The 26,209-nt window shown below is 40.2% G+C and overlaps 1 protein-coding gene across 6 annotated transcripts in view; it reads left to right on the top strand.

Moving 5' to 3' along the window:
* St6galnac3 (ST6 N-acetylgalactosaminide alpha-2,6-sialyltransferase 3) overlaps positions 1 to 26,209 on the top strand; it is a 523,837-nt gene that overhangs the window by 247,946 nt on the left and 249,682 nt on the right. The window contains exon 1 of one of the 6 annotated variants that reach the window (XM_021255513.2): positions 2,391 to 3,293. The exons of the other annotated variants lie outside the window; for them this stretch is intronic. The gene's annotated coding sequence lies outside the window, so the exon portion shown is untranslated. Of the gene's footprint in view, positions 1 to 2,390; positions 3,294 to 26,209 lie in introns of those variants that run through there. 6 annotated transcript variants of the gene reach the window in all.

A 26,209-nucleotide genomic window follows, 5' to 3' on the forward strand; every position in this document is an offset into this window, starting at 1 on the left:
ATAATACTTAGGTACAGAGAAACTGATTTTCCCAAGCTCATACTACCACTAGTTGGAAGAATGCAAGAAATATGATCTAAAATTAGAACTTGTAACCATTAAGCATTTCTGCCTCTCAGTGAGTGAAGATACTGGTTATTTCCATTGAAGGTGTTTCCAGCTGTGTGTTGTCACGAATGCCTATAAACCCAGCTGTTTGGGAGGCTGAGGCAGAAAGAGTCTGAGAGCCTAGGAACTTAGTGAGACCCTGTCTCAAAAAAAATGGTGATGGGGCCTTGATGGTGTTTTGCTTAATGGTAGAGTTCTTTCTTAGCATGGGTTCAATCCCAAGTACCACTAGAAAAAAACAAAACGAAGCAAAAGATTTCACCTGGTGGAATTACATGTGCTTATTATACACAGAACAAGGTATACTTGTTTTTATTTATTCCAAAAATTTCTTCCTTCAAGTATCTCTGTATTGTTATCACTTCATGATATTGTAGTATATTGGGCAACCAAATCCATCTTTATTTATCTAGACCATTTACAATGTTCTAAATTTGTTTTATTTTGAGCTAATAGGCATATACTTCTTATTTCAAGGGTTATATTAATTAGTTTTCCCTGAGACTTGTCCATTTATATTTCCCTTTTGTGGAAACCATAACACTGTGCAATAACTAATTACTTCTTGGTTTGGATATAGTCATGTTTCCATGCTATCATTTGTGTACTATGTGCAGCATATAATCAGGGAGGAAATAGAAGATATATACATCCACTGAAACAAACAAAGTGATATTGGACAAATGAAATGAAATGACCAACCACAGAAGAAAGAGTCACTGACGTGTGCTTCTGAGAGGCTTCATTGATATTTGTTTTAGAAGTCACCATGATGGTAATCTCACGATTGGTGGATAGTAAGTTACAATTGTTCTTTCCAACCTTGACTGAATAAACTCCTTCTATAAGCATATTTGAGCGCCTGGAAAATATAGTTTAAAATGACTTATTAAATTTTAACACGCATTCATCAAATTCACCTGTAGGATTACACAAAACATCCACTGTTGGGCTACAAAAAGAGTTTGAGACTCAGCAGATTTGAGTCAGTCTCAAGAGTTTGCATTTGTAAATGTCCCTAGGTGATGTCAATGCCTCTGGTCCAGAGACCATACTTTGTGAGCCACAGATTTAGAGGCTAGTTTGGTCCCCCAAATCAGGAGATTTAGAAAACTTCTTACATGATTCTAATTTATACCGGGGAGTTACATATATTCGTAGCATTACTCCAATTCTTTCAAAGTGCTTAAATTGACCCCATCCAGTCCTCTGCTGACTATCAGTTTGGTCCAAACTACTTTACATTTTTTTACTATTCACTAAAATGCCTGCATCTGTTTGCTTTAAAAGATCATATGGGAGTAGAGCTCTGCCTGAAACCACCTCAGCAAAGACCAAGCAAGTGATTAGTTGAAGCTTTTAGTACATCCTTTTCCAATTATGCTTTCCAGTTACCAAACATTGCCAGGCACATAATAGGTACTCAGGCAATGTTTGTCCAATGACTATGTCTTATAATAAAAAAGATTCCATTGGGCTAAGTTGACTGACCACGTATCTCTAACCAAACTAGAATATGAGCGACTTATTCCTGATAAAAATTACTAATTTTATTGATCCAAAAGGGCTGTGTAAAATTGTTTTCCTCTTCTTGCTTGCTATTTTCATTTTTTTCCAATTTCAGTTCGCCAGCAGTGCCATAGCTGAACAGAGTACATGGATTTTAATAAGGACTCACATTTCTGAGAAAGATAATAAGCAAGTCTGGAGGGCAGGGTCATATTCTCAAAGTCTTTCTGACAGGAGGCAAAGATTAAAATGCACAAGCAGGCTGAGAAGGCTGGGAGGAAGCTGCAATTTCTCACTGCAGTTTTCCTTAGAGTGCCATTAGCTTACCAAGAGGAACATAGAATAGATTGCATTTGCATGAAGGAAGCAAGGTAGAGCTCAGTGATCCTGAATTTTTTTTGGCATCATTTCAATTATTTGTTAGAAGAAAAGAACTTTGATGCAAAACTTATTTCTTTGAATTTTTTAGGAATTCAAGGCACAGAATATTTTCTCTAATGATTGTCTTGAAGTGCGCTTAAATTTACTCTGTAAGTAAATCCCAAGACAGTAGCATAGAGGTCTCCAGGGCAGAGCAATTGTGCATTCTTTGTAGTACAAACAAATTGTTTAGTTCTCCATTTGATCCTTATCGTTCATAGAACCTTAGCACAGTGAGGAGTTTACAATACAGTTATTTTTTTTTAACAGTTATGTTCTTAATTGATCTTCTTTAGAAATTTATGAGAAATTGGGAAATTACTTGCATTATGTAGGTGAAGAAACTAAGTCATTACAGTTTGAATGACTTAGTCCAAAATAAAACTGCTCCTCAAGGCTGTGGCAACCTCTCAGAGTTTTCCTTCTGTTAAATGCTCACATCACAACCCTGTTAATAGCATCCAGCAACTTTGTAAAGAGGAGCTTGTTTATCCCTGTTTGACAAGAAAAGTAGGAGGCGGGAAGAGATGAGTGGTGTGATCAAAGTAAAAAACAGAAGGCATTGGGAGAACTGATTTGGGAACTACATCTGAATAGAAACAGAAATCTACCTGGCCCTGGCTACCAAGGGGGTCTTTAGTTACCCCTGCTTTGGTCTGGGATGTGTTTGTGAACAGCTGCGGCATTTGAAAGTGGCCAAGATTTCTTTCAGCTGAGCTAATGAGCTGGCCCTCTGGAGACAGGCAGGGCTCACTGCACAGACTCGAGAGTGACTCATTTGCTCCTCAGCCTCAGTTATTCAAATTTGCTGACTTTGAGGGACGACAGGTCTCTCTTGAAGAGTCCAGCCTCGAATCTCAGGACCCTCCTTTCCCTCAGATCTGTTCCCTCCTATTGCTTCGGCTTAGGTCAGGCTGACCCCCTGGCTGCAGAACATATTCCTCTGCATTCCCCAAGCACTCTCTGGCTGCTGTGTCAGCAACTGGATGCTGGCCCAGACCCAGCGGGACTCTGGAGTTCAGAGCTGCTGGCCCAGGGGCAAGAGGACTGCCAGATGTGCCTGCTAGCAAATGGCAGGAGCCACAGTGCGATTAGAGCGGCACAGAAAGAAGCTGGGAGATGACCTCTCTGCTGCGTTTGGGGTCCTAGCTACCTGAGGCAGCGAACTTCTCCTCTCGGGTGCATCTAGTACACCAGCGGCTTCCATTCAGGGACGGCTCCCTCTCGCAAGGATGCCTTTTGGAGCTGTCTGAAGGGTAAGGGGGTTAAAAGCAGATTGTCAAATACCTGATACCTAAAGTGGGGCTGTATACCATGATCTCCTGGTGCTGTTTAGTACTGTGGAATCTCAGGCCCCAGCCCAGACTTACGGAATCAAGTTGTTCATTTAATCAAGATTGCCAGAGGGTTTGTTTGTTTGAGAAGCCCTGATCCAAATAACACTAACAGGCCTGCCAAGAATCTCAAGAGACCGTGGGGGGTTGTTATGCTTCTAGGTACTTTCGTGGCCTAGGTTGGTCATGTCGAACGGGGGTCTCCCCCGAGAACTGGAGGTGGGGGCGATGTGAACCCTTCTGTCTCTTCAGGTCCAGACTCCCCTTTCCAAAGTGCTGGGCAAGGTATGCTGTGTCCAGATAAGGAGTTGGCAGCCATAGGAACAGCACGGGCTTTCTCCTGCGGGGCCAGAGCCACATGGCCCTCCAATGGGGCAGCCCCTTGCTTACCGTACCTTAGAGTCAGCAAAGCCCATACCTGCCCCACATGGGGGCCACAGAGCTCACAGAGGAGCAGCACACTGAAAACAGTGTCGGGCTGCCAACATGTTTACGGGTGGACTGCTTTGCAAAGTGGAGGGAAAGCATTACTCTTCTAGGGTTAATACATTAACAAAAAGTCTGCCAGGGGAGGAGCCTTCTGCTGATAAATATAATTCTGCTGTTGATTTATCTAGTAATGGAGACTTGAAATTACAGGAATCAGTATGTATGTGAAAGCCATTGTCATTTGGTTAATTGTGTTTTGCCAGCAGGATGGGAAAGCTGCTCGGTGCAGCCAGATGTACTTCAGCCAGAATTCTGTATTGTAAATGACAGGCACCTAAATGTAGATAAAGACAAAGACTCCTGTAATGTCAGATTCCTGGACATTCAGTGCCTCCAGAGGCTCGACTCTCAGGGACCCCAGTTCAGGGACTGCAGCTTTTAGCGCATGTGGATCAGTGGTTTTTACCTGGGGGGATGTTGCCCTCCACCCAGGACATTTATGAGTGTATGGAGACATATCAGTTATTGTAGCTGGGGGAGGTGCCCTTTACCAAAAACCTGAAGAAAGTGAAGGAGAAAGTCATGCAGATGTCTGAAGGAAGTGCGTTCTCAGCAGAGGAAGCAGCAAGGAAGGCACCCTGAGGTGGGAGTGTGCGTGGCAAAGGGGCAGCATGGATGATGTCAGCAGTGACCTTAAGAGGCTGAAATGAGGATTTGGGACAACATACACGAAACCCTTTGGTGAACTTCAAAGCACAACCCACATCTTACTGTTGTTGCTGTAGTCCCTTAGAATGCATCTTCGGGGCAGCCAGGTGACTTGGAGGGTGACTTGTTTTCTGTGAAGAAGAAGCAGCTGTTGACCCAAGGCCCTGGAAATTGTGCACAGAGGCCCAGAAATAGGAGGATTTCCTGACGGGGAGCTGATGGTGATTCTGTGTGTGCTCTGGGAGGTGGTGATGGGAAGACAGGGCCTCCATGGTCCCGACAACCTCTGTGGTACAGGAAGACGCCCCCCATGAAGCAGGCAGGGCTCAGAGCAGCCAGCTTTTCACTCCTGGGGACGCACAGCCACCTCTTCTAGGAGAGAAACCATCAAGGCATTCAAAGACCTCAGTCACCGGCTGATGGTCCCAGAGAGCAACGGTTGGGATGGCTTCTGGCTGCCCAGCCTGGCCAGCAACTAATCCCCCAGGAGGAAGGAAAATCTGCCAGCGAGTGAAGTTGAAACATTTGAATATAATCCATAAACAACTGTTTTCCAAGGCAGGGCAGAAATGGTCTAGTTTTTATAAAAGGCTGAGAAAGTTAAAATCCTAAAATGTTGCTCAGGGCTTTGTGTTTGGGAATAGGACCTTCTCTAGAAGCTGGGATGGGACTTGCAAGGGGCTTGGCGTCTGAGGCAGCAGAAAGGCTCACAGTCAGAGCTGGCCTGTCTCCCCACCCATAATGTCAGGCTTAAGGAGCTTTGTCCATGCGTTTGGTAGCTCTCATCTCAGAATGGCCCAAGCAAGGTCACAGAGGACGTGTGCATGTGTGTGTGTACCTTATCCTTCACTATGCTGAAGAATCCATTTGTAACTGAAAGACATTTGGTTCATTAATTTGATTACTGTGTTTTCTTTTTCCATGTGTTTCCCTAAGCTGTATTTCTCTATTTTTTGGAAAGACACATGAAATATCTTCAAAATTGTCTGAGTGGGGAAGCGTTCATTTTATACCCATAGTCACAAAAGTGAAATGGACATTTTCATCTACTACACTCTTTGGGGGAAAGAACTTCCCTTACATAACCCATGTCTTCCTGTCAGTTGCCTCTGCAGCCCGGCAGGACTATAAGAGGAAGGTAAAGGAAGGCAAAGCAAGATGGGAAACTCCAAATCTGGAGAAATGAAAATAATAAAAAGCAGATCAGATCAGCATGTGCTGTGAATTCTGTGGGAGCTGAATCTTTATCCTAGAAAGCTGGGGAAAGTAGTCCAAACCAGAAATAAACCAGGCATGCAGCCAGGATGAACAGCTAGAAAAACTCTTTGGAACTGTGGCCTGTCAGATGCTGGCATGCAGGCAGCTTTGCCTGTCCTCAAGGTCAGAACAAATGACTATGGTATGTCTCCTTTCTTTTCCTCAACATGGACAGAAACACCCTATAGAGTACAAAGAGAAGCGAAGACCAAACACATCCTTCTAGCTTCAAAATCCTTTGATATTCTTTGCCTTTTATTTTCTTAGAGCCTTAAAAGCAAGCATGTTAATGCCCTGAATAACAGGATTCCCTGGTATTATATGATAAATGTGCTAGTGAAAAGTAATTGTAAAACAAGTCTTTACAGAGGAATTAAGGCAACAGTAGAATAGCTTCAAATTGTGTTTTCATTCATTTATGCATTAGAGTTGTGGCATGATGACACACATCATGTGTGGCATGATGACACACATCATGTGTGTCATGCTAATCGCTGGACAGAGGACAGGGTGGGACAAGACCTCATCACTCATAATGTAAATGTGAGGAGAGACAGATATGCAAATGAACAAATATGCAATTTTATTATAAATTGTCAAAGTGTTACAAAAGAAAGAGGTGCTATTAAACCATAGAGTTATGACTGGCAGGCAAAGGATGAGGAAACCAACTTTAAACAGAGTAGAAATTTAATCTGAGACCTGACTGGTGAGATAGAACTAGGCATACCATTATAGGTCAGAAATGGAAACAATTTTCACTCCGGCTATTCTGGGAAGATGTGGAAATACATGTTTATGAAGGGAGATTTTGATTTATAGTTACGTGGTCTAAAAGGAACACTTTCACTCTATGCTTCTGAATAGAATTTCCTGGTTCCTTTGTCTCCCTGACTGTATTTTGAATTCCTTTACTCTGCACTATATTTCTGCTTAGCTGTTACTAATATCTGACACATTTTCTAATTTATTTGCCCATTTGGTTTATTGTCTATCTCCATGTATTGGTACATTTGTGTTGCTACAAAAAAACCCTGTGGCTGGATAACTCATCAAGTTTGTCTAACCGTGTGCTGGTGGCTGGAGGATCCAAACAGCTCAGTGCTGGTCTCCTGGTACAACACAGGAGAGAAACAGAGGGAATCTGCTGTGTACAGAATGGACCAAACCCATGGGGAGCTTGCTTTATAACCACCTGCGCTCTTTGAGAACTAACCTCCACCATGATCTGGCATTAATCCCTCCTATGGGCAATGCCTCATGACCTACCCACCCTCCACTAGGCACTGCCTCTTATTCACACCTCAGCATTACTATACACTGAGGACCAAACTTCCAGCATAGGAACAATTGCGGAACACACACAACCTGCATCTGAACCATTGCACTAGAATGTGAGCTCTCTAAGGAGCTGGTTTTGTCTGTTTTGTCTATGATGTCTCTGTCTCCAGTCCCTAGAGGGGTAGCTGGCCCATGGTAGGTGCTCAGTGAATGCCATTTCTGCTATGCTAAGCAATTTCTTTTGCCCCTGGAGAGCAGTATGGTATGAAAGAAAAGTTAAGAATTTGGAAAAGGCTAGATCTGGAATAGTATACTTTATCTTACAGAGTGTTTAGATTTGAATGAGAAAAGACAAATAAAAATGGCTTTCACACTGGTGTACAAGTAAGGTTGAGTAACTGTCATTCCCTGGAGATTCCCTTCTGGCTCTTTCTCAGCCCACTCTATGAGAGTAAGAGCTATGGGACACTGTGAACTAGGAGGAGGTGATATCTTTTCTCCGTCCTCCTGTTGGTGACCATTCCCCCAGTCTCTACCACTGCCTTCCTAGCCTTCCACTGTCACAATCTACATCGGCTCTACTCTCTCCTTGTGCCCTTGAGTCCTGCCTTTGGCTCTAGTTTATAGGGGAATGAACACTGAGTCATGGCACCACCTAGATTGATTGCCAGCCCTGGACCCCTAGGAGAAGAGGCCAAGCAGAGACCTTGGTCCTGCATGGGGACTGGGTGTAGGAGGCACTGCCACCACTTGCCTTGTACCTCCCCATTTTAAAGCATGCTGACTAACCTCAAGAAATGCAGGAGAATGGAGTAGTACAAAAGAGGGGGAAAGCAAAGCTAAAGATTACATAGGTATAGAGGGCATGCAGAAAGTAGAGAGGAAAAGAACAGGAGAAAAAAGAAGAAAAATAAAAGAACAAAGGAGTTAAAGGCAGTGGGTAAAAGACTGTTAGATGATGGCTTAGCTTCCATATATATATAAAATGGGTGATCAATATTACTGTATTTAAATTAAATATATATAATTACATATAAATTACATATATATCCATATATATATACCATTGCCATGAATCCCTCTCAACATACTCCTTGTTTTGGAAACACTTATCCTATTGTTTTTGCCACTTTCTGAAGCAGTTCCGGAAATCCTCTTTCATGAGTGTTTTTACAAAGTAGGTTCAAAAATGTGGTGAATGGTGCTGCTGAGTTTCATCCAGTGGAAAGGCAGGCTTGTAAAAGCAATGCAGGATGTCCTCATCCACCGCATTCACCTGATCTGGAAGGGTGTGACTCTGAGCTTTGTCTCCAAATCAAAATGACTATGAAGGTCAAACCTTTTGAATCAGTTCAGGACATTAAGGCAGCCATGACAGTTTAACTAAAGATAGTCAGGAAAGAAGACTTCCAGAACTGTCTCAGAAAGTGGGGAGAACGATGGGACTGGTGTGTTCCAAGCAAAGCAGAGGATTCTGAGGGAGACTAATGCTCAAGTGTATTTTATTGCAATAATTTAAAAAATTGAAACATTCACTATTTTTTAATCACACCTAGTATGTTAACAGCAAGGTCTTTCAAAAACTCTAGTATAATAGCTCTACTGTATGTTAGCAATTCCAACAATAAAAGTTAGATCATAGTAATATATATTAAACATCATGTCAAGAGCTTTGTTTAAATTATCACCTGTGAATGTTCATTTTAGTTGAAGGCAATCAGGCACTCCTACGTGCAAAATGTGTCAGCCAAGCCCTGTCTTACTGAGAGGAAAAAAGCCAGTGTCCATGTGGGATCTGCCCTGCACCCCCGCCTCTCAGTAGAATGTATCCCCACCCAGGTAACAGATATTCTTCTCTCCCTCCCCCTCCCCTCCCCCTCCCTCTCCCCTCCCCCTCCCAGTCACATGGGCCCCTTTGCTATTGTTCCTGGTCAATCTAATCACCATACCTCAGGCTTTGCACTGGCTCTTCTCTAGCCTGGAACACCCATTTCCAGATATTTTCCTGACTTTCTCCCTGGCTTCCTCTGGGGGATCTTCTTCTCTCACGTTCTAAGCAAAGTTCCCACATTCCTCTTCTGTAAAACGTCAGTTCCCACTGCCATTGCTTCCTCCTTCTCCTCCCCACTTTGACTTCTGCTTATCGCCTACCACCCGACATAAAATATTACGTGATCCCAATTCTTTGTCTTTCACCTCTTCAACATGAATGTAGGGACTATGTCAGCTTTCTTCTTGATTCATAGTGAGCACTCACTCTTTCCTCACCTTTGTTCTAGGAGGGCTATTCCCTATTGCATAGAAGGGAAAAATAAGCCTATATCAAGGAAGTTAATTTTCCACAGCCATAGATATGAAATGGCAAAGTGACTCTTCCAGTAAAGATCTATCTAGGGCCCATGCTGTCAACCTCTGTGCTGGGTGCTTCACCAGGCACTTTCCACACCTGGGGTACTTGTCTGAAGCAGCAGGTTGGCATTTCAGGAAATGCCCTTCTGTTCACTCAGGATCAATGCAGGTATGACTGTTTGAAGGAGGACAAGAGGAAGAGAAAGCAGAACATGGATCGTGAAGCAAGATGGGCAGAGACACACCAGTTATTTTACCTGTGGTATAAGCTATGGAAGCAGTTGTGGGTGCTAGATAAAGATGGAAGTTTGAGGAGCTAAAAGTATGTGGTTCAAAATCCTACTCTGTTGGTGCTTAGATTTGAGATGTTGACCAAGTTATACAATACTAGTGAGCATGTATTCCTTACTCAGCTATGTTAATGGGACTAATGTCTGACCTTAGGGTTGATTTTATACCTGGCTCATGCCAGGATTCAATAAGCACACAAGAAATTACTGTCATTAAAATCATTATGCACTTTATTTTATATATATATATAGAGAGAGAGAGTTTGGATTATATATGTATTTATGAGAGAGAATGACAAAGAGAAAGAGAATTTAGAATAGAACAGAACAGTTGTATAATATAGTATGGCATACTAGTAAGGAATTAGTATTATCTAAGTGATTTAAATCTTGGTGAACCATATCAGGCACTTAGTTTCTACACAGCTACTTCTGATTAAAGGGACTACTTGGAATTCACTGTATTTTTGCTTACTACATACAAGAAGGGGATCTCATAATGGCTAAGACCATGGCTCTGGAGTCTGGATTCAAGTCCTTTCTCTGCCATTATTAACTCTGTGATCTGGGACAAATTCTTAGCTATTTTCATTGAATAACATTTTGAGTGGTAACTGAAATAATGCGTATACAGATGCTTGTCAACTTATGATGGGGTTGCATCCCAGTAGCTCCAACGTAAGTGAAGATATAAAGTTAAACGTGCATTTAATACACCCAGCCTATCAACCAGCACACCTTGCCTGGTACCTTAACTTTCTCAGAATACTGACAACTTGACAACAGTTAGGCAAATCGTCTAACACAAAGGCCATTTTATAATAAAGTGTTGACTATCTCACATAATTTATTGAACACTGTGTTGAAAGTGAAAATAGACTATATGGAAATGTTTTCATGCTATCATAAAATCAAAAAGTTTAAGCCAAACCATCGTATGTTGGGGATCTTCTGAAATCTGCTCAGCATGGTGCCTGACCCATGGCGTTTAATAAAGAGTAGTTCTGATGTATGCTTGATTTTAGGATCTTCATGACAAAGACAGAGCTTGGCAAATCTTTTGATAATGTCTGGTTTTAATACTTTCTCTGCAAACTCTAGCAGTAATCATGGAAGAAGACAATATTCTTCCGTTTTTCTTAGAGGCTTACCAGTTAGAAGCTCTGAAATCAAATGTTTGCCACAAAGGGTATTTTATTCTTAGAGTACCTAGAAATTAAAATAACCCATGAAGAATGTATTTGAAAAATGGCCTCCGTTATTTATTTTCTAACTTTCTTCACTGTGTGCTGGCAGAGATAACTTATTGTTTAACAGCAACTGGTCCAGTCTGTAGTTTTATTGTCTTGGGCATTTTCTGACCCTATTGATTTACCCTGAAAGTCTAATTTAGTGTGAGAGACCACCTGTGATTTTTGTACATTTCAAAATCCGGGTGTATCTTTCCCAGCAACTTGTACATTCCGATATCCTTTGCACATGAGAATCAATGTAGAAAAGGCAGCTAAGCAGAGGTTGGCAACCTTTCCAAAGTGCTCTGCCAAGTCTCCATTTATTCACTCTCATTTAAGGTTTTCCATGCCAGGACAAACCTCTTCTTTTCCAAGCCACTGGAGACTGAGAATTCCCAAGACAGAGCAAGGCTACAGAAATTGAAATTATCATTGTGTGATAGATTTTCTAATTTTCTTTTTTCCTGAAAACCAAGACTTTTGAAAATATTGGTGCTGATTTTATGCAATCCAGGCAGAATGATGGTGTCTGTGGAGAGGAGGTTTGTGGAGAAGATGCAGTTTTGAAATCTCCTGAAGTCTGCACAGCATTTGTTTAGCCATGCGTGCATGCCTATAAGCATGTACTTTTCATCCATTTAAGTAGTCCATTTATTAAATCAATATTGATCCACTAACAATGTGTCAGCCTTCCTGGTTATGACATTATATATACAATACTTAACTCTTTTGAAAAGTAAGTAGGACAGTATGTTTAATGTACCTAGCCTAGTGCCTGCTTCATAGTGGGTATTCGATAATGAAAGCCATTAGTTTTAATCTTCTCTTTAAATTTTTACAAAAATAATTGTACCCAGTAAAGAATCTACTGGTGCAGATTTTTTAAAAATAGTAACGATGACTCACGATGTTTCTGTTTTTTTCCTAGTTGTACTCTCAAGCTTTAATTTAAGAAAGAAAAAAAAAACCACCTCAGTTCTTCAGAGAGTTCCTTCTGTTTCATTAAATAGTGCACATTCCAGCGGTGAGACATCTTCCACTGGCCTCTCTTGGGAAAATCCCTGCAGGTCCGCTCTAGATTAACCTTAGTCGGGGGCAAAGTTTCTTCTTGACCTTTTCCTCGTGGAATTCCTTCAAATGCCCATGACTGCTTAACACCAGACCGTTGTGCAAGGATATGAGTTGGCCTCGCTCGGTGTGTGCATGTGGGGAACAGCTCATCTTATGTCCTTTCTGGACTTCTTTCTAGACTTGTGTACTAACTAATTCCCTCTTTGCCCCTCCAGCCTGTCTTCCCCTTCCTCTCACTTGTTGTCTTTCACTTCTCTTATGCCTTTCTTCACATACTAGTCTCTCCCAGAAGAGAAAGTCGCCAGCTTCTTGGTCTGGCTCCTCTAATCTTTGTTTTTTCTCTTGACTTGCACTGTGGGGACCTGGGCAGTTGGGGAAGGATAGCTCTTTGGGCACGAAAGATCTGGAGGGGAATGCACAGAGAACAGCTAAGAGATGATAGGGCCATCCTGCTGTGGAGAGAGTCCTTTGTAACTGCAAGGCACACGTGGCAATTCCTCCCAGTCAGTGTCTGAACCTGCAGGTGGCCTGAACCCTCCACAGCCTAAGTTTTCCCCAGATGTGCTTCAGTGTTGCCACACAGGGCTGGAGTTCATCTTTCCTTCTGTGTTTCATGCACTGGTGCCTCCTTCCCATCACTATTTTTGTGCTCTGGGGCCAGTACGAAGTAAGAAAGGCTGACTCGAACACAGGCACTACAGTACTGGGCCAGTGGATCCGATAGGAGACAGCGACTGAGTCACTCCCAGGTTGGTAGCAGGTGCAGCACGGACACGCTAGACAAAGGGAGGATTCCTCCTCCTGGAGCAGAGCCTGACGGTGAGAGGCTACGTCATGCTGCTCCCCTCATGCGGTTTCACATCTGTGAATTGTTATTTCTGGGATGCTTCGTTTAACTTGTTCACACCACTGTTGCCCGAAAGTGACTGAAACTGTGAGATGTGAAACCGCGCACAAAGGCCAGAGGACTCTGTGTTTCCTTATTTTAGTATTCATTGAGTAACCAACTTTACACATAGTTAATTGACATTGCTCTATAATTAAAGGGAATGTAGTTCATTCTTCCTACCTTTCTTCTCTTCTGAAGGTCTGATATTCATATTTTGCTTCTTCTGTTGTTTTTTCCTTGTCATAGTTAAACCTGTATCTCTACCTCTGTCACTGTTAGGCATCTTCCTTTTCAACCCACCAGGTAATGAGGGTATCAGCTCTCCTACTCCACTCTCTCCATTTTTATTTTCACATTTGCTAATGTTCTGTTCTGTAACCATATTTAAAGTTTATGTTTAATAGACAGTTTGATTGTGAAAATTAAAACAAATAGGATTTATAATGTCATTTTGATAAAACAGATCAAATGAAAATGGACTGCACTGTATATTAGAAAATATCTTATTGTTAAATTTTCTGAATTTGGTAATTATACTATGCTTGTATAAGAGGTGGTTAGTGTCTTTAAATATAATCCTGCAGTATTGTGAGGAATGCAATATATTTTCAAATGATTTAGGAAAACTCTGTATATATAGAAAGATAAAAAGATAGGTAAATAAAACGAATGTGATGAAATGTTAATAACTGGTGAATGTAGATATAAGGGATACACTTGTACACTTTTTTATTCCTGTCATCTTTCTGTTAAAGTTTTTTAATCTGAATTGTAAAACCTAACCTATTTTAAAATCCATAGTTTTGAATGAGTTTAAAATAGATGAATATAATCACGCTTACATCTCTCTGAGAAGATTCATTAAGTTCTGGTATTAAAGAGGGATATGAAACCCAGTGCAATGGCACATACCTATAATCCCAGCACTGTGGGAGGCTGAAGCAGGAGGATCACCAGTTTCAGCCCAGCCTGGACAATGTAGGGACTTACCAAGACCCTGTCTCAAAAAGGGCAGTAGGTGGCAGGTTTGCTGTGGATGCAGCTCAGTGCAAAGGCCCTGGGGTTCAATCTCTAGTACTGAACAAAAAGAAAAATAGTTATTAAACTAATTTTTTAAACATATAGCTACTGAAAGTTAGTATGATTAAGAATGGGAAAGCATTCATTAAGTGACATTTTTAAAAGCATTAGCTTGAATCAGATTTCTTCAGCTCAAGTGCAATTAATAGTCTAATAAAAGAGTAATCCTTAAGGTGAGTAAAGATAAGAATTGTGTCTTAGATTATTAAACCAAGACAGGTTGAAAATGAACATGTTTTCCATCTTCTTAGATAATCTTTCTATTAAACCAACTCTAACATAGATTAAAATTATGATAATTGATTAAAATCATTATTTTCTCATCTAAAATGTGAAATATTAGTACTAAAATGTCTTTTATACACACACTATTAAAGCTATTGATGGTTGTGAAGCAGATATTAGGTACCCAGGCATTATTATTCCGCTAGCTGATCACACTATTTTCAACACATCTCAACTTTCTGACACATTTTTGCTCTCATAATTGAGAGGATTTGCAGCATCAGGTTCTTCTCTCATTCTTTGCTCATGTGACTAAGCAAAGTGTTAAAACTAAGTACAAAGGTTTGGAGTAGAACCTCATGTTGAGGAGCAAGGCAGACTTTGTCCTGTATCTTACAGCTCACTCGAAGACACTAATTGGCTAGACTTTCTTTTGGATGTGCAAGTCTATCTATACCCAGGCATGCGACTCAGTTTCTTTGTTGTGTATTAGCTTTATCCAGGTTAGTGTTAGGCTTGTGCTGGTTTTATAAAATAAATGACTTTCTATTTTTCTGTTCAACTTGGGAGCAGACTATGTTGCATAGATGTTTTGTTGAAAGAACTTTTTCCAAACAAATTAATCGGTCTAAATTTCTTACAAGAAATATTTTAATTGGTAACATTTTCAATTTTTTCCATGGTTAGCTATATTCCTAGAGTCAATCTTTTAAAAGTTGTGTATTGCTAGCAAGTTACCCTTTTAGCTATGTTTTTACATTTCTTAGTATAAAGTGTGTATAGTGTTCTGTGATACATTTAAAATACTTCTGTGTTATTTTTATAACTTAATTTGTTTTGTATTTAACTTTTTCTGTATTTGTTGGATTTTTCACGTTTGCCCATTTTGGCCATTTTTCTGACATACTAGGTCTTGAATGTATTTTTCCATTTTAGTATCATATATGGACAATTTTACCTTTAATAATTTCTTTTCATAGCTCATTATGAGTAATTGATCACATATCCCAGTTTGCCTGGGAGAAGCTGTATCACCCTCTTACCCAACATAGTTACCAGTAGTAGCCCCCTTTCTCTCAACAAAGTTGGATGATAAATTAGATCTTCACCCTGATAGTGAATGAATCATATAATTTCCCCTGAAGACACCTTCAGCTTGCAATTATAATGTATGGTTTTGAACCAGAGTAATGTCACATCCACAGAGATGTGAGAATCGATTCTAGAGAGCTTGGCAAATAGTAGTTGATATAATAAGTTGTGGCCACCCAAAGGGCCATGGCACAATCCATAAACAAATATACCGTCAGCAGCAACCATGGATTTAGCCAGCTGTGGATTGAAAATATTTGAAAAAAGCATTGCATCTGTACTGAATATGTGCAAATTTTCATGTCATTATTTCCTAAATAATACATTGTAACAACTGTTTTCAAAACATTTACATTGCATTAGGTATTACAATAATATAGAGTTGGTTTAAAGCATAAGGTGGGGTGTATGGGGGCTGTGTGCAAATATTACAGACCCTTTTATATAGGGGACTTGAGCATCCACAGGTGCTGGTTACCATGGTAGTCTGGAGCTACCCCTCTGTAGGGATCAGTGGTCAACTGGACAATTTGTCTGTGTTATTAAAATTTCAATAGGGAAGGGGTGAAAGAAGGGAAATACCATTCAAACCAGGCTCCTTTAAAAGCTGCTTAGCACAAAAATCAAGGAAAGTAGAGAAACCCTAATTAGTCGTGTTTGAATATTGCCATTAATCAGTTCATTTTTAAAATTTAATTGTTGGGTTGGTGGTGTTTTATAATATATAAATAACTGTAATTTCTCTTTAAACAGTAAGTTTGCTTTGTTTTGTGGGGATCACAGCCCAGGCTTTGTGGACATAAAGCACGCTCTACCCGGGGCTGCAGTCCGCACCCCGTTAGTTGTGGTCTCAGCACTCAAAGGACCTAACATCACGAGGGAGACCAGTGTTACAACACAGTTGTTCTGTGGTTGGCTGACTTCACTTTCAATTTTCACCTTCAATCTGGCCAAACTGACTTCTTCCTCTTCCCTTTTATAGCATGAATTTATCCACCCACCTCAGAGGAGAAAGTGAGTTATGATAATAAAATGCGCAGAACTCTGCCTGCTTCTCTGGTTTTCCCTCCGCCTAAATGCTTATTTTCAGACTTCTTGGCTTAGCTTTTCACCTCTGGCTGATATCTCATTGCTAAAGTACTAAAGAGCTCGAGCCCTCTTTACTTTGTATTTTATTCCTGAATGACTTCATGTGATTGCTTTAAATCCTTCTGCAGAACTTAGTATCTCCAGCCATGATGAGATGGAGAGGAAACCTGCCGTACCCCTCTGGACCCAACCCATTTCAACTGCTTTAATTCCTCCCTAAAGCCTCTGGCCTTAGCATATCTGCAGTTAGTTAACCTTCAGTCACCTTTCCCCGCACCTCAGTCCCTTCATATGCCTAGGCCCTGTCTTTGGGGAGGTGGATTTGAGAGCTGCTCGGTCATCGTCATATGAACAAACACTCTCTTGCAAAGCTCATGGTTTCAGCGACTGGCAGATTCTGTGCTGGGCAGAATGGGCCTGCTCTGTAACACTGACCTCGCTGTGCCTGCCTGACCCTGGGACCCCATTGCCTGCTTGGCATTCGCTTGTAGGATATGCAGCAGTTGCTTTAACTTGGTATACATTCAACATAGTTTTCTCTTTACACCCGCTCTGCCTTTCTGAAGGCAGAAAACTAGGACACACTCTAGAAAATTTGTTGCTCGTGTCCCTCCCTGTTCCATCCCCCAGCATCCTAGCCAGTTATACGTCCAAACCTATTCACTTCTTTAGATCTTCCCTGTTTCTCTATCGTCCAAGACATCACCAGCTTTCACCTAGATTTCTCACCTAACTTCTGCTTCCACTGTTGCTCCCTAACCCTCTCCTTATTACTATTCGTTCCCTACAGAGCCACCAAGAGATCTTTTAAGAACATGTCAGATTACTTGACTCCCCTTCTTAAAATTTCTTTTGGCCTTGCATCATAGTCAGAGTGAATGCCAAGCTCCTTATCATGGACAGTAAAGAACCCTGCCCATGTCTCCCTCCAGCCAGGCTGGCTCTTTCATTTCCCAGACTTGATGCACCAGTTTCTGCCCTGGTGATGCTGTCTCTTTCCTGCACCCAGACACTTCAGGCCCTGTTCTTTAAGGGACTGGCCATGTTTGTCTGAAAAACCTCAGGTCACTCACCTCTCCCTCTAAGAGGTTTCCCCTGGCACCATAACTAGCTTTGTCTCCTCTCCTTCAGTGACTCAGTTGCCCCTTCCACTTGGTTGGTTTGTTTGCGTGTTTTGAACCAGTTTGTGGATAATAGAAATTTGGCCACAGGTGCGGTTGAGAGGCCTGAGCTGAGGTTGACCACACCCCTGCCTCGGACTGGGCAGTGAGTGCAGCAAGGCTGGTAGGAGGCATCTAGGTCTGGGGCTCAGGCTGTGAGAGGATGTAAGTGAGACCCATGTGGTCTCCACCACACGTCCAGGCTCCATCAGTGAAGAGGCTTGTAAGCCATCACCCCGAAGAGTAGAAACAGCAAATCATTTAGTAACAAAACTATTTCCTTCCCAAAGGCCTCAATGGGGTCAGCTGCAAGAGTAACTTTGCCTTCTGAACTATAGGCTGGTCCCTAGGGGCCAGTCACAGAGACGCAAACACTCAGACATAGACATGGGCCCTGACCCTGCCTGACCTTCAGAGCCACAGCCTACCCCACAAACCCTACCAGGTGGGTCATGAATATCCAGGAGGAATGCCCCCCAACTCCAGACAGTAAACCTGTTGCCCTGGTACAGCTCAGTCAGATTCACCTTGATCCCAGGATCCCTTCAAACACCACCTGTACCAGAGCCGGGATGGCAGGCATCTCCCATGTTACAACTTCAGTGCTTCAAGAAATGTCTAGCTGATTAGTAAAGTATGTTCCACCCCTGGTAGTATCTTGGTGGGTCATAGTGAGGTGATATTTGGCCGCTAGATCGTTTCTTCTCTGGCACTGTTCCCCCATTCTGTTTCCTGGTCACTAGGAACTAAGCAACTTTGATCTGCCATGCTCTTCTGCCATGATGGCTCTGCCTTGAAACTAGGAGGTCATGGACTGAATCCTCTGAAACTGTAAGCCCAGTTAAACCTCTTGTCCTTCAAATAGTGGGTTTTAGGTATTGTGTCCAGCAACAAGAAATCTGACTAATATAGTATAGCTTCCTTTTCTTTGGTCTTCCATTGTGTCATGTAAGCTCCATGAAGAAAGGGATCTGTTTTTTCAAATACAGAGCACTCTTTCTCAGTACCCTGAAGAACACCTGTCCCACAGTAGATGTTTGTGTACTGTATTTTATGTTATGGACCTTGGGCTTAATTCTCATGGACTCGAATGATGAATGTGAAATCATTCAGTGCTGAGGGTTTGCTGCATTTGAAGGGTTTTGTTGGTTAATAGGTTGATTGGCTTTAAAATGAAGTAATCCACCAGGTTTTATGAATGTGAAATTCTGTGGACTTTGGAGAGTGTAGGGGAGAGGTTTCTCTTTTATTTCCTTTCAAGTGGTTAGTTGTGCTTTGCCAGTACTGCCAAAGAACTTTTAGGATCTTGGTTTGTGCGAATGTATCTAGATCGACAGTAACAGTCAGTTATTACATTGGTTATTGACCCCGTGGTGATCTGATAGTTTTCTTTTTCAGTATGGTCATTTAAAGCAAAGTAAAGCAAATAAAATGGAACTCCTTGGAGAGCCACTTGTTGGGGTTAGAAAGCAAAATTTAAGGGGTTAAAAATACTACCTAATTTGAAATAATTTTTCTGTACAGACATTATCTTTATTGACTAAAACAATTTAAGAAGTAACTATGAGTTTGATGAAACATACTTAACATCACATCTGAGTGATTAGAATTGTCTGTGCTGTAGTTGTTCTCAAAGCAATCATGTAGATTCTTTTTTGCTTAAATTCATAATGATTTGGGATGAAATGAACCCCCTATGGATTAATTTCTTCTCTCAGTGGTGATACCATAGTGTCAGGATTTCTTAAAAAACACCCATTAGTGGGGCCGGGAATTTAGCTCAGTGGTGCCACTGCCTGCCTCACAAGCGCAAGGTCCTAAGTTCGATCCCCGGTACCAAAACAACAACAAAAACACCCATTAGCTTATCCCCAAGCAGCCTTGGACCAGTGAGCATTCTTTTAAATAAATCTTTTTTTTATAATTGAAGAATAATATATATTCACAGTAAAGAAGTAAAGTAAAAATTATGTATATTCCTACGAAAGATAATTTCCATTTTAGCATATTTCCTTTAAGGTATTTTTCTGATGCATGATCATTTTCTCTTCCACTTTGAGATATGCATTGTGATTTCCCTGTGTGATAAAGAGGATAAATCTGCTGGCTCATTTCCTTTTATAGACTGCCACCTTCTTTACCAGCCAAGCAAAAGTGTATTCTGGATTTTGCTTGGTTTGAAGCAATTTATGCTGGAAGAATTATAAAATGTAGACTCTGTAATATGAATTTGGCTCACTCTGTATCAGAAAAAATAACTCACCACAACCAGAGAGGAAACTTCACGTATCACATGTAGAGCCAATGCTTTTGATACATATTGCATGATCACGGCAGAGCCTTTTCCAAACTCAGAGTGCTGTATCATTCATTCACTCTTTAAAGCTACAAGATTATTTTTGGCTTTTCTTGTTGGCACGTGGGCCTTCCTGTTTCTGATCTGCATGAACCATTTATCAAGTCAAGGGTTTAATCCATCAAAGTCAGAATTTCTTTGTTCTGCTTCTCCGTGTCTTGCCTTCCCATATGGTGTTGTCTCATATGTGTACACTGTTGGCTTATAAAAAGGTTATTCAGAATGCAAGGGTTTATCATGTTTCTTCACTTGTTCAGAATAATATCTTATGGAATGAAGTGGTATTTTACAGGAAATGATAGTTATAGAGTTGATCAGCTTCTAGAACATTAACTATAATATTCCAAACCTGTTTATTCCTTAATATTTCGGTATTATTTGCCAGAAGCCCCACTTTTCTAACTCATTCATTCTGAAAACATGAATTATCTATAGTTTCCTTCTCTCCCCTCTTTCAGACATTTATTGAGTTGTTAAATCATTTGCATTCTATCCCCTGTGAATTTCTTGAGTCCACACTCTATTGCATTTTTTCCTGGACTCATGGCACTGCCGGCTATCCTCAAGAAGCAAGACAGTCTGTTTAGGATGCTTTTGGTGGGATCCAGATAGAATTTGGATCCAAAATGAATTAAGGAATTAATAACACTGACTGCCTGCCATACACCAAGCCCCTATCTAGGCTCTGAGGATATAGCAGTGAGTGATAGAGTATGGAAAAGACTAAGACTCATTCTAGTGGCTAACTGAATTGCTAAAGCTGAGAAGCCCTTTACTCTTGGTGAAGAATTGGTCCTGCTTCCTGCTATGGACATTTGCCCTTAGGAGAGACTGCATTTCAAAAGGTAGCTCTTGTTCTTTCAGTGCTATAACTAGATGAGTTGAAGAAATAGCAGAGGAGATTGAGGTACAGCTGTTAGACGGGGTTAAGAGTCACTGTGGTATGCAATCCAGGTTAATGAGTTAACTAATGTTGACAGGAAGGCAACAATACTTGTTTTGTGTAATATATTTTTCAGGAGGATGTGCATGAGACTATGTTATGTGCATTTTTATTTCCCATCAACACTACAGCCACACAACTATTCAAGTCTTTGAATGATTGCACATCAGGAAAACTGACCTGGTTATTTTGTGTCAGACTGAGTGGCTGCCATGACTGGACAGCTTTCTCGTTTCACTGCTTTGGCTGAAAAAGATCAATTCTAAATGTGAGTCTATCCCTATGTCATCCACAGAGAAATGTTGACTGTCCAAAATAGCTCACCTGAGCTTAATAATGTTTTGCAGGATGTAATTAAAATTATCAACCACATCAAACTACATGCCCTTAACTCATGTGTGTTTATGAGGAGGTGGACAAAGAACAAATAAATCTTCTCTTACACACAGAAGTGAGATGGCTTTCTAAAGGTACATCTCTGGCCAGAGTTTTTGAGTTATGAGAGCTGCTCCATAGATTTCTTTTAGAAAAGTAGTCATCACTGGCAGCACTTTTGAGTGGTACAGAATGGGTCCAAAAAGTTGCTTACTCTGTTCTCTCATGTGACATATTCAACTGACTGAGTGAACTCAATCTGTCATTTCAGGGGGGAATGATACTGTGTTCAAGTCAGCAGATAAAGTGACTACATTCAAAGCCAAACTGGAATTATAAGACTGACTAATGCACATTGGGATTTTTGACATGTTTCAGACATTAGCAGAGAGCTTGAAAGACTGAGCCAGGGCCTTCATTCTCCCAGTTGGTGCATTCAAAGGTATTTGAACCACAAAAGACCCCTGAACTGGGAAGGAATAGATCCATGACCCATTTGTGAATAAGCTAGGTGAATTGACTTTGCCCACCCTAGAAAACGTTCAACTACTTGTGATCACAAATAACAGTAGCCTTTAAAGTGGGTTAGAGACAACTTCCAATTTCCATATATTCTGAATTGAAGTAAAAGCCAGTTATTCTTTTGCTACAAAGGCACTGAAAAGCCTGCTTCCATTTTCAACGTTTTCTCTTTGGAAAGCAGGGTTTTCTGCCATGACAGCAACTAAAGAGATTATGGTGTAGACAAAACAACACACTTCGGTCGTCACTGTCTCCCATTACTACTGCACGGGACCATCTAGTTCCAGAGAAACAAGCTCAGGGCTCCAAATGATTCTGCGTTATAGTGCATTGATAATTATTTCATTATATATTACAGTGTAATAATAATAGAAATAAAGTGCACAATAAATGTAATGTGCTTGAATCATCCCAAAACCATCTCTCCCTTTCTGATCTGTAAGAAGTTTGTCTTCCACGAAACTGATTCCTGATTTCAAAAAGGTTGGGAATCACTGACCTAAACCACTCAGAACAATCTTGTCTGCAGGGTGTAGAATGCTTTTGAGGTGGACAGAATCGGCTGTGTGAAGGTGATTTGGACCTATTAAGATGAGAGATGATAGTGACTGTGGGAGAGAATAGAAAGCTTCTATGAAAGCAGAATCGACTGAGGTGAGGAATGATGAGGCTTGAAGAGCTGAGAGAAAGAGAGTGGCTTGAGAAATGGCAGAAAGTTTTAAATCGCATTGGTTGGTGATGACTCCCAGGTGTACCTCTTTAGCTGTGATTTCTCTCTCGTCTTTCACATTTTCATATTTGGATGCCAACTCAGCTCCACTTGGATTTCTCAAAGTCACATTGATGAATGTTTAAATAAGTGAAAAAGTTGATTAATTAATAATAGTAATTAATAAGGGTTAGCATGGAGATGAAAAGTTACAATATCTAACTCTTCAAATAATTGCAACTTAAAAGGGGATATGTGTTCATTCTACCTGAGAAAGAATTTTTGATCAATGAGAACTCCTCAAAATGGAATGGATTCCCATAGAAATAGATTTCTAACTTACAGTGTCTGAAAGACCATAAGTCTGTGACTTCCGTCTATTTTTTATCTCTTTTGCATTTCTCTAGCTCTTTGTTTATTGTCCTTAAGCTATTCTGTTTATGTTCTAATTGTACAGAGGTCTCATGATTCCCTTCATTTTGTACTAAAATTTCTGTGAGCAAAGACCAAGGTCTGTCAATTTTGCATGCACCTTTAGCCCCACACTAAACTGTATTCACAGTGACTCAATAACTGCTGCTCTGTTGAGAATGAACAAGTTTGGGCCTCAATTTCCAATATTCTCTACCTCAGCTATTTCATTTAATAGTTGAGTAATATATATGCCTGTCTTTTTCCTTGCTTAATGATGAAAATGCAAAGTGTTGAGATAAAATATTTCTGCTAGCTAATCAATACTCCAGTTATCAATTATCCTCATGAGATTATATTATGCATTCATTTGATTCCATGCGCTGCAGGACATGGTATATATGCTGTGCATAGGCATAACCGCTCATGTTGATACATAATAAGCAGGTTAGGGAATTTGTCTTTTGGTATATCTGAGTTATGAACAGTGATCGGCAGGGCACATTTCAAATTTAGAACCTCACTGGCCTTCTGGGAGGAAGCGTGTCAATTTCGAGGGTAATTTAAACTTTTCCTTTCGTGTGCTCCTGTTCATTCAATCCTGTCAAAATACAAGATTCTGTGTCTAAGAAAAAAGAGCTAGAGGCTAATTAAAGGGCTGAAGGCAAGGGTTTCATGGTCCTTTGATTTCTCTGGGAACGAGTGATAAATTAAATGTAAATGAGTCAGAAACACACCTTGGTTTTTTTTATTGTGGTTAAAAAATGTAAAATAAAATTTACCATCTTAACCATTTTAAGGGTACAGTTCAGTAGTCTTCAGTATATTCACATTATTGAATGGGTCTCCAGAACATTTTCATCTTGCACATCTGAAACTCTATACTCAGTAAGCATCAACTGCCATTTTCCTCTCTCTTACTCCCCGATCATTCTCCTTTCTGTTTCTATGGATTTGACTACTGTAGATGCCTCATATATGTGGAAATATACAGTGTGTGTTTTTTGGTGACTAGCTTATTTCATTTAACATAAAGTCCTCGGGGTTCTTTCATGTTGTAGTGTTTGACAGGACCTGCTTCCTTTTTCAGTCTGAGTAATGTTTCATTTTGTTTATCGATCCATCTGCCCGTAGACACTGAGGTTGTTCCCATCTCTTGGCTGTTGTGAATTTCTTTTTAGCTAAGTGTACGTGAAAACATGCAGTTCCTAGGTAAAATCTTTTCAATTTCCCTTCTATAAAATGAAAAATGTATTAATGCACTTGAAAAGTTCTTACACCTCTTTGTCACTTTAGTCTGTTTATTCTAGATTGTTATTCCCTGATTTAAAAAATAGAACCAAACATTTCTTCAGACAGGATAATATTGGGAATCTCAGTATTAGGAACATTTAAATCTCTAAAAATAAATATGAAGCGTATTTCACAGACAGGCAAATAGGCTGTGGAAATGAATAGAACTCTACCACAGAGAGGATCAAGGAGTCCTAGGACAGAATTATTTAAGCAAGCTTATCCCTTGAAAACAACCTTTTGAAGTTAAATTTCTTTTGACACTTCCTGAGAGTAACCTTATTGGGGTTTTTTTAGCACTATAGTTAAGTGATATCTTAAGTGATTCCAGGAGCTAAGTGACTGTGGCTTAGAAGTCTGCACCAATGAAAATCAATGCCTTGTCACATAATTCTGATGTTTTTCTAAGAAGAATTCACAAGGGCTATGACTCTGCATGTAAGAACAAGCCCTAGAATCCTTTTACCATAATGACGATGTAGTCTTTCAGTTATTCCACATTGTGAAAATTGATAAACTAACACAGCCATTTACCTTGTCTCCAATTTTCTGAAGATTAGGCTTATTAATTTAATTCATGGTTATAGTTCTTGCATCAACTGTATTGACACACATAGATAAACACAATCTTCCACTTTCACTCACTCTTCTCGGTGTATTCTCTCCTTTTAGTCCTTATATTATCTATAATCCTTGGCAATACACATGTTAGGTGTGAAAATTGGGAACTGCCAGCAACAGAAAAAGCTATTGCCTTGGTACTTAAACTGAGTCCATTTTTTTTTTATCTTAAATGCTTTCCTCATATAAAACATGAATTTATTGAGCTCTTTTTCATTGAAATCATTTATAATTCATAATTCTTTATACTTATGTTAGTGTTTCTTTATCAGCCAGTCTGTGTGTGAGATGGTCAATTTTTAACTCAGCTTAATTTTGTCCAATGACTCCTTTTTGTTGTTATTTTCAAGGCAGTTAAGAACTCTGAATTTAAGCCTATGATCCTCTCTTAAAAGCCTGATTGGATTGACCCCTCCAAAACTAAATCTTTTTCCCCCCATGGCTCTTAATTTAGCTCCAAAAATGAAATATCTTCTATTTATATTGTTAGAAATTTGAAAGTAGATCTGAAGTGTAGAATGGGCAGTCAGTTCTTGTTGATTCCTGAATTTGTTTGAAAAAGAAACACTTGTGATGTTTTTTCTGTTATGAAGTATCTACTTACAAAAATACAAGAATGAGAATAAACATGAAACCATGATTGTAAATTGCCATGTACTGTGGTCTCTCTCCCGCTCTGAACATCTTATTTCCCTGAGAAACTCTAGGTCCTTCCTTATTTGGTTTGATTTCTGTGCGTTCATGGATATAAAATGATTAAACAGAGAGTACGCACCCAGCAAGTATGAAGGCACCCTTGGATCATAGCTTGATGTTAACCAAGAAGCTACTTTTCATGCTGTGTAGAAACTACCACTCACCTCCACTACCTGGTAAAAACCAACTCCTGAGAACAGAAAGCTGTCAAATCAGCTAACCAGCTAACTGGTCCTGGGCATAAGATTTGGAAGACGACAGTTTGCAGGGCAAATTAAAGTGAAAAACATCCATGGAAATACAGTTAATTCAATCTCTATAATATAAATTGTGAACCAAGGCTATAAAAAAGAGATTAAAATGGCTTTGCAGTTAGTATTGAAAATTCTGACATAAGGTAGTGACCATTCTAGAAGATCAATATTAGAACTCTAAAGCAAGATTCAGAGAGCCTGCAAAATTTGAATAAAGAAAAGCAAGGCGAGATGGATACTATACCAGAAAAAGAACATTCGCTGAGTAACACAGGCTACTTCCTTGGAGTGAAGAAATTAGGAGTTAATACCAAAACATGGCATATTTAATTCATATAATTATGCTTGTAAACTGTACATAAAATTCTCATTTCACAATGTAAATCCAATCATTATTAGTTTTCCCTTTCTGCTTATACATTAATTAAATATATACAGAGGACCTGCATGTGTCTCAGGCATAGACCTACAACAGTGAAAAGGATGTAGCTTTCCTCTCAAGGGCA

Source organism: Heterocephalus glaber, unplaced genomic scaffold, assembly GCF_053883595.1.
Source record: "Heterocephalus glaber isolate CG9 unplaced genomic scaffold, H.glaber_assembly_v1.0 deba00001442, whole genome shotgun sequence".
In the NCBI taxonomy this organism is placed as follows: Eukaryota; Metazoa; Chordata; class Mammalia; order Rodentia; family Bathyergidae; genus Heterocephalus; species Heterocephalus glaber.